At 33.3% G+C, this 10,474-nt stretch overlaps 1 pseudogene; it reads right to left on the bottom strand.

Moving 5' to 3' along the window:
• Positions 1–1,026: 1,026 nt before the first annotated feature.
• Positions 1,027–6,842, bottom strand: LOC121366268 (annotated as a pseudogene).
• Positions 6,843–10,474: the final 3,632 nt, after the last annotated feature.

Genomic DNA, 10,474 nt, shown 5'->3' with positions numbered 1-10,474 from the left:
TAATATTATACTGATAGTGCACTGGGGTCACACGATAACACAGTAGTCTTTTTGCACTACTACAAAGAGCTCTTTCAGACATTAAGGTTTATAATTAAAAAAACCTGTTGCTACAGAGTTTGTCCACCTTACTTTTTAATATTCTTTGGACACGGAGGTGCGTTTCTCTATAGATCACGTGAAAACGTTAATTCATTTCCAATCTCGGTTACGTAGTCTATACTATCTATGCATGGTTCATGGAGGCTAGCCTCTCCCTGCTAAATCGACTAAACTATATAGCATGGACGACGAATATGGCGTGCACATACATTTTTATACTCTACAAACCTATGTGTACATAAACGCTTCACTAACATAACTCTTTGCGCATAGTCCATTCACTTCATCTAGTCTTTACAATTTCAATTCTTAAATATGCAATACTGGCAAATATTAAGTGTCTCAGCTATGTTATTTACATAGCAGTTTCTATGTCTTATAGACAATGATGTTTGACAAAGATCAACTGACAAAACTACATTTCATCATAGTCAGAATCTAGAAGAAATACATGGCAGTATATATAACATTTCATTTAGACTGAATATGATCATTTTCATTTAATAAAATTTAGCTCAAATGCAACTATAAAAATGACAGCATTCAGCTGTTAGTTATCAATCAATCGAATTTTAATTTCACTCAATGTTCTTCCACAGGATGTACTGTTTCCACTTGTTTTGACTGGATCTTTCAATTGTAAAAGTTTTTTACGAGCTTCTTTAGTCGCAATTTCATCAGTTATACTTTTGCCAAACATTTTAATTGCCAATAGAGAAAGAGAGCAGCCTGATCAAATCTGTGACAACCAAATGTAGGAACTATTAAAGGGTTATAAATCCCAATTACATCTACCAGAAGATTGCCCTACACCAAACATACATTCTTTATGTAGAGCACCAATCTACCATTGTCTAATAGCGTACGTGAGACTTCAGTACAGTTTAAATGAATCATGGCTCTAAGAACTACCAGCTTGGAATCCTATAACTCCTTGACCATCTTCTCGGTCATATTCAAATACTTTATAGTACTGTCCATTGCAAAGGCAATCATGTATCGATTTGACAAAAACTCCTCACCCCCTGAAACAATTGGAAATTCAATTAAACGTTTTAAGAGTTTGGTGGACAATGGTTTCAATAAACGTGCACTTGAATCAACCCAAAGGAATGACATCATACACTTGAGATACTTCATTTATAAAATATGTGGTTTAAAAGTATATCCACCTAGACCAGGCCCATCACCAAAATAAGATATTTTGAGAAGTTATAATAACTGCATTTCAATATTCCTAATTGTATTTATCATATGGAATTTCATCTATAGTCAGTCCAAGTATCATATACAATTATTTTTTTTCTGAGAATAAAAGCGCTGGAAAGAACCAATCATGCATAAAAACTCTCTAAAGTGATTGAGGGAGACTCCTGTGACAATAACAAGTGATTTGAGCATCTCCTCTACTTTAGTAAGCTCATTACTGCTGACGCTGTTGGGCACAATAATATGATCCTTGTGTTAGGGGAAGACAGGTTTAAAAAACACAACTATTCCTAGGTGCAGAATAAACACTGGAATGCAAAAGAAAAATTCTCGTAAGTTCCATATCTCAGTATCAGTGCCCTGCGCAGCAAGAAGACACGAGGTTTGAGGTATTCTCGCAAGCCAGACCCAGCCTCTGTGACTGGTCGCTCAATCATAGGGGGTTGGGACTGGCTTGCGAGACTGGTTTGAGGTGTGTGCTGGCTGTGTCAGTTGTGCCAACTTTTTACGTATGCAGCCGTTCGTTCATCATTACAACTTATTATCCTCTCTGTCAAGCTTACACATTGTTCATTCTTGATTGACAAATATTACCAGCCCCCTTCTTAGTTTCCTTTTGTCTAATATAAAGACCTTCTTTTTGTGATATTCTTTCTCCTGTCCTCTTCATCTGATCATAATTCCATTCTTTTTCTCTTTCCATTAAATCTGTTATCCACTTCAAATCCTTTCCCTCCTTGTAAGGTCTGGCTGCACCATCCAGCTGACTTTGATCATGCTATTTATTGCTCTCTCCTTAACCCTATTGATTGGTAATGAACACTCCCTTTGTCTGGCTGTAATGTTTCATGGCTCATTTTTCAAAGAATGTTCCTTCACATCATCAATCAACTGTTTCCACCAAACCTATATACTCATCAAACACCCCTTCTCATGGATCAACCATTCCTACCTTAATCGAGTCAAAACTACTATAGAAAACTCCCACTTTGATGCTGCTATAATAGTTTCTCATTCTCTCTGCTGAGCTAAACATCACTCCAATAATAATGAAACTCTTGCTCACCATAGATATTTCAAATCTAAAATTTTTCTCACTCTATCCACTCTCCATCATTATGGTCTTTTTTTTTCTGGTATGCTGTCAAACACATTCACTCTAAACCTGTGTCCATCTTCTCTCTTATTCATAATGGTACTCCAGCCTCTCTCTCTCTCTCTCTATCTCAACCTATATATAAACATTTCTCCTCACAATTGCTCTTCAAACTTTTTTTGCAATCAAGATGAAATTTTGTGATCTTTCTCTGACTCCCACATTCCTATGATACTACCTCGGTCCTGATGGTATTTCTTCCCATAATGCTCCACAACACAGCTTCCAGCATTTCACTTCTCTTTCCTTAATTTTCAATTCCTCTCTTCCACTGGTACTTTCCTTCAGACTAGATAAATTCCAGCATTGTACTCATACCCAAATCAAAGTAGTCTTCCCAGTCTCTCTTCCCTTTATGAGCATTGTGAGCAAGATCCTTAAACACACATTTTCAATTATTTATATGACTTCTGTTCCTCTCATAAACATTCTCTATCCAACCATCAGTAACAGCTATTCCTACAGTGGAATAAACACTGACAGTCCAAAGAAAACTCTAATAGTTCCATGTTGCAGCATCAGTGGTCCTACGCTAGTCTCACGTAACCAGCCCCTCTCGTTCATTTAAGGGAGAGTTGCTGAGACTACACCCAGCAACAAACATCATTCGATCACAGGGTTGGTCTGGCTTGCGAAAACTAGTTTGAGGTGTGGTTGTATAGATGCTTTTATCTACGTATTGCAGACGTTCGTACATCATAACAATCACATGTACTAAACCTGTAGTATTCCCATTGTAGCAATAATTATGATTTCAATAATATAGTACATGTACTTGCACAACACTTCGTCCATGGTACTACAAATATTGACCTCACCAGTAAAAGCATATACAGTGGCATTACCATCTACCCATGTGCAGATAATAATCATAAAATCTTAAAAATATTTTTACTATTTATATCAGTTCAAAGACATTCTGTAATGTTCAGGGAGAACATTCAATAAACCTGAAGGTAGAGATAATACAACACAACACAAGACAAAGTGTTTATAATATACCTTTATTATCCAGCCACTGTCTATTAAACAACCTTGTATAATAACGCTACAATGTTATTGCAATAATATTATTATAAGAAGTAAAATAATACCTGTCCACTGTCACATAAACATGTGACTATCACATGACCTGGGCCAAGTTGTCTGGCAACCTATCAAAAAGTTTGCATTAAGTCAATGATGGCAAAACACATCAATGACAAATATAATCAAACAACTAACTACCTATGCATGGGTTATATTTATAAATGCAATAACAATTTTAATTGTAAACTATTGTTTTAATATCATTTTAAAGATTAAAGGTTGCCAGAAATTGTGAATATAATAAATGATGAGAAAACAAAGTGGATGGATAGACATCCAATGAATGGACAGAAATGTTACTTATTCCAAAATGACTCACCTGAACAGCTGCAGTCACATTTAAACCAGAGAAAGCCCCTACAAAAAAAAACCTTCTTCATGAAGGAGATGAAATGTCTATTAAGACTTTAGTAAGTACATACAAGAGAAAATAAAGAATGACACTGACCATTCTGACAATATCTGTGTCCTTTATTAATAAAGCCCAATCAATTGGAGCACCTTGTAAGTTAGAGGTGACCCTTCCCTGTCCAATACCTAAATATAATACATAGTATACTAGTCAGTATAATGTATAGTATAGTAGACAGTATAATGCTTATAGTATTCTAGTTAGTATAATGCATATTATACTAGTCAGTATAATGTATAGTATAGTAGACAGTATAATGCTTATAGTATTCTATTAGTATAATGCATAGTATACTAGTCAGTATAATGTATATGTTATAGTACACAGTATAATGCTTATAGTTGCCGAGCGCCTTAGCGCGAGAGCAAATAATCATGTGTCGCATCTCGCAGATAGTTTATATGTATGTATGTGTCACCTTGAGAATGCAATTATTTTCAGCCCAACCCACAAAACGTATGCTCACGTGCTCCTGAAATGGCACTGTTGCTATTATTCTCCAGCTGTGGCATGGAATCATGTGTGCTATCTTCTTCCTGGCCCAGCTATTTTAACAGAAAGATAAAAATATTCTCCATACAAAAATGTAATGCAAATTCACTGCGCCGAGGGGTCTACACTGTGTATACTTATGTCTAGTATACTAGTAGTATAATGTATAGTATAGTAGACAGTATAAGGTATAGTATAGTAGACAGTATAATGTATAGTATAGTACACAGTATAATGCTTATGGTATACTAGACAGTTATAGTATAAACCAGTTAGTATAATGTATAGTAGAGTAGACAGTATAATATATAGTATAATAACACAATAATGCTTATAGTATACTAGTTAGTATAATGATTATAGTATACTAGTTAGTATACTGCTTATAGAACACTAGTTAGTATAATTGTATATTAATAATATTTTAAGTATTCAAAGATGGATGATCAAGGATACAATTATAGTACATGTAGTTATACAGCATGTTATTGGTCAGTAACTTACCTTCAGTAATGGAAGACCTTCACTTCTCTCTAACTTACCATTAGGGGAACCAGTTATATAAAACACTGCCCTAAAGTAGAAAACCATTATAAGTATAATGATGAACCATATAATATAGTGGATATATGTCAAGGGAAAAAATTCACAGACAGTGCAAATTTAAAAAGTCAAAATTTCACAGTAAAATTTTCACAGAAAGGCTTGTACGTGACCACACCCTTTTACTATTGATGACAACAGCATATACTGTGACTGTTACCATCCCTTTCCCTCCCACTTTAATATCTGTAATGGCAGTTTGTGTCTTCTTCAGAATCAAAGCCATGGATATCATATTTTATGCTTTTTTCTGTGAAGTTTGACCTTCTTGTCAAATAATTGCTTTAACTCTATTCTAGTAGTCTTGTCCCCCACTCTCCAGACCTACATACAAATGAAAAGTTAGTACTTTGCACTTGTGTGTAGCTCTGGGACAGATTGCTATCCCAAAAAGATAGCACAAGAGTCAAAGATACCTTGACGATCTAGTAAAATGATGCCTTTTCAAAAGTAAATACATATATACAAAGACACTTCACAAAAGGTTTCATTGTATGACTGACATGTTCAATTTTTACCACTCCTCAGGTAATTGCACAAGATTCATGGATTAACATTTTGCTAATGTTCTAGTCCACAAAAATGAAAGTTTTCACCCTCAAAATTATTCACTGTACAGTATATGTAAATTACCTGAGGTCAGCTAAGACAACTTTGATATCTTTGTTTTTAGTCTTTAAAAACGTCCCTACACCTAGACAACAAGTAGCATTCTTTATTGGGTCATAAATGTAAGAAATTGATACACTTTATATTGTTACCAGTGAATAGCATAATAATATTAAACATTCTTCAAACTTTGAAAATACTGAGCATCTGCTGACTTATATTATTGTACCTGCTAGTGTGCCTCCAGTGCCAGTAGAGAGGTCACAGCACTGACCTTTCCCTCTGTTTGTTCCCATATCTCAGGTCCTGTTGTCTCAAGATGAGCTCTACGATTAGCTGTGTTATCAAACTGGTTTTGTCCATATTGCATTGTCTAAATCATCAGCATATCTCTTTGCCTACAGTATATAGGAACAAATTGTAGGTGTGTCTGTGTGCACATATATTTGTGTGTGCATGTATGAGTATATACACAAAATGACTGCCCAGACAACAGAAACTTAGTGGCATATTCTAAACCATTGCTAATTTTGACATTTACTTATAACTAAAAAACTTTTAAAATTTTGAAAAGTATGCCTTAAAATTATTTATTTGTTATCTTGTGCTATTATAAAACAAACTATTGACTATACAGACTATACAACTATTGGATATACAGATTATGGGACTATTAGCTGTGCAGATCGTGGAACAGCTAAATCCAGCTTAATGGAATACACCAATATTTCTAACTAACAATACTAACCTGATGGTTATAGTTATTAGGATCATCAAATGGTACAGCAGGAACAGGATATACCTCAGCTCCTAACACTCTTAATGTATCTATTTTTTCCTATAACAATAAAACTACACTGATATTACATGTCACACATATCCTACCTGTGACTGAGTATCTGGCATAAAGATGACACACTTGTACCCTAATGCATTACATATATGTACTAGTCCAATACCAGTATTACCAGCAGTGCCTTCAACAACAGTACCTCCTGTTTTAATAACCCTATATAAAATGCAATAAAAATGGTTAACTTTTAATTCAAGACAAGAATTGATCATGTGAATACCTTTTTCCTCAGCATCTTTGACAAGATAGAGAGCAGCTCTATCTTTAAACTGATCCACCTGGATTTAGGTTCTCAGCCTTCACTGCTATAGTACATCCTAAATAAAGAACAATGTATTAAACAAAGCATTTCAAGTAATTTGAGTACAGAAATAATGAGACAATCAATTATAAATATTCATGTATGAACCATTAATTACATGTACATGTATATAAATGTATGAGACACACTTTAGTATGTACAATATATACATACATTTCTTCACTCAATTTGTTTCAGTTTTATTAGTGGGTTCTAAATGAGCAAACATAACACAATGAAATAATTGTATGGAAATTAATTTCTTAAAACAAATGTAGGAATGATTCCACAACAATGAGATACAAAGAACAAAGAAGATAGCTGGCAGAAATAGCAAATAACATCATCTCCATATAATTTCTCAGTGAGTGTACAGACAATACAGCAATTAGTTTCTGATCATAAATATTGTAATAAAAAGTTATTCACTTTGATAGTCAACAATGAAGTGGGGATAAATGTAACTGCCATCCCTGCTATAATCTTTGTATCAGTGATAAGTCTTGTTTAGAATTATCAATTGTGCACAATAACTTAATCATGTACCCTATCATTTACAAATAATTAAAATACCACCTATAGTTCTTTTATGAATCACTTGTTGAAATTCATTTGTCAAAGGACATAATAAATCCCAATACTAACTTGTACATTTTTCACTAAAACCATTTAGCTTTGAAGCTAATTGAAAAACTTAGAATTTCAACATTGACTTATTTGTAATGTGCCTTAACCTGTAAGTTATTCAATACTCTGGTATTATCAAAGTAAGACTGTATCATCTTAAGAGATTTTTAGTGAAGTATCTATTTTGCCAATATAACTATTTAAAAGAACAATCCAGATAATCATTATATAAGTACTGTGTCTAATATTATTAAAACTTACTGCCAACAGTGCCTTTAAATCCATCTCGAACATTCTAAACCAAACCATTCAGAGAATAAATTATTAAGATTTTAAATAGACAAATGAACTAACTTTTCAACAACATTATAGTATAATCTACTACATCTGATATAAAATACATATTGATATCATAAAATATAACATTTCAGTATTTCCAGGGCTGTTTTCAAAAATGCCCTTGTACTACCTTGTGTGTAAATAGTGAACACGTAAATTTACTATATAATTGATTCTAAAATGATGTTAAATTTTGATATGATTATTACAGAGCGGGTTTAGGAGAATATGGCAGATTTTGATTGAGCATTATAATGTGAAACTTCAATGGCACAAGTCTCATAGTTATCCTATACATTATGTGCACTTATTGAACATTCAGATTTTCAATCTGATTCTAAATATCTCTACTTACTGCAATGCTTCTTCTTGTAGTAGACAGCACAAAATAGATGTTAGACGGTGAGTGCTTTGTGGACCAGCTTTCCACATGACAAATAGACTTTACAAAGGGTTTAATTAAAAAAGGTAATGTGATTGTGACTCCAGCCCACAATTACGATTATGGCAGAACACGAGAAGAAGCTCGAAACCTGAGATTGTAGAACCATCGACAACAAGTGTAAGAAAAAAGAAAAAAGAAGAAAAAAGGCACGAGTTTCTTCTAGTTCACAAGGCCTTATGATCAGGCAACTCATGTGACTGTAACAACCAATTTTGAAGAAGAGTTAGAGTGGTGTATCAGACAATTGGAATTAGGTCTTCAACAATCAAAAGTAACTGTACAACAAAAACAAGATCTGAACAATTAATAGCAAAGTTGCGGTCATCAAAAACCTCCTTACCACGAAAGAGACAACTTATGAGAAGTACTTTTGGAGATTATCGTGAAAAAAATGAAGACAACAGCCTTTGTCAACTTTACCTATTACAAGTCCTAAACAAAAAATTGAAAGTGTAAAAGATAAAAACTGTGATATAAGTGGTCATTTTTTTAGACATTCAATGTGGAATGAGTTCAGATTGTGCTTCTTCAACATCAGTTGACACACTTGACACTATATTTAAGTTAATTTTAAAGATTCCCCAATTAATAATTAATTTTAGTCATAGTAATGAAATTTGGATTATGTCACCGCGCCCATGTAGTTTATTTGTGTCCATGGTAAATGGTTACAATTTGGGTGTGGCTGTCAAACAATTTATAGTTGGGTGGAAAAGAGCAAACAAAAAGGGGCAGAAATAATTTGGACAGACTTATTAAGTCAATTGTATTCCTGTCCGTTGCAGACAAGGTGAGAAATTGTGATTGCAATAAAGTAAGAGTGAGCTAAGCCATGGCATTTTTGCATTTTTGTACAGCCACGCCCTTTTTGTATTTCTTATTGTTTACATTGATACTCTTATAAACATTTACTGCATACTTTTTTCAGAATTATCAAGATGGCCTCACTGTTCCATAAAATAGTAATAGTTCGGGCACTATTGTGTCTGTCTTTCATCTCCTGTGTGGCAATGGGACTCTTCTCTCAATCATTATTTGGCTGTCATTAGAATTTCAGCTGCCCTCCTAGTGCTCTGGCCTTTGTGGATTGGAATTCCATGTCTTGTTTGTGCAGTGATATCCATTCTAATGTTTGGAATACAAGAGAGGGCTACTCTATTCACTGTATTCTATATTATCTTAGCGTGTTCATTCTTATTCTGGAATTGCCATCTTGGCTCCATTTATCCAACTCTATACTCATGAAAGATCTGATTTGATTGGAGAATTTTGTGATGATTGTGATCATTTGGGGAAACGAACTTTAGCCTGTATTGAAGATTGCCATGATGATGTTGTTTTACAAATTATAGTGCTCCATTGTCAAGAGCATTCATTGCATTTACATCTGTTGCTTTAGTAGTAAGTGTAGCAAGCATTGGAATTGGCATATTAATTTATGTGTTCATATAACTTCAAAAGAAACAAAAGAAAAGTCATTAATTAATAAATGTGTAATACTGACCATTTCTACCTTTTTTATGTTTAATTTTCTTCCTTTCTTTCTCTAACATTTTCATCCTATTAATTAATTACATATTTAAAAGATGCATTCTTTCTTTATTAATAATAAATTATAATAATTTTATTTTGTCATTCAAGTTTTAGCCCAAATTTTATTTTTAAGTATCATTTAACTATATTAAAAGTTGTCACTAGCTACTTCAACATAAATCTCATGAGTATGACAGACAAAAGTTTACTTCCATGCATCATACAGCTTGTTTGTTTATTGTATTCTTATTATTTTTCTAATTATAACAATGATATTAATACCACACATGCCGATGTATCTTATAAATAATTCATAAGCCCCCATTGGGGAATTACTATGAACATAATTATATGTTAAAGTGGCTATTATTACCATTACATATTTGGAGATATACTTGTATGATATAATCCATACAGCAATGGAAATGTCATGTGAGCTTACAATGACTACATTATATATATCATAAAGAATTACTGAATAGACTAATACAACAGAACATAAATTTACATTATACTAATTATGATGCATCAACAAGTTCACTAACAAGTAGGAAAGACTTTTATAGTGTGATGTATAGCAATTTGCTCATGTCAAGTATTTACATGTACATACAAAATAAGGCACTTTAGTAGATTGTTACATTTAACGAGGTTTGATTTTTACTTTTACGTAGTGAGTGAGTTAAAAATCACAAAATTCAAAA

The sequence above is a fragment of the Gigantopelta aegis genome, unplaced genomic scaffold (genome assembly GCF_016097555.1).
Source record: "Gigantopelta aegis isolate Gae_Host unplaced genomic scaffold, Gae_host_genome ctg5154_pilon_pilon, whole genome shotgun sequence".
Classification (NCBI taxonomy): Eukaryota; Metazoa; Mollusca; class Gastropoda; order Neomphalida; family Peltospiridae; genus Gigantopelta; species Gigantopelta aegis.
The sequence above is the reverse complement of the archived record's forward strand: the minus strand, read 5'-3'. Positions and strand labels throughout refer to the sequence as shown.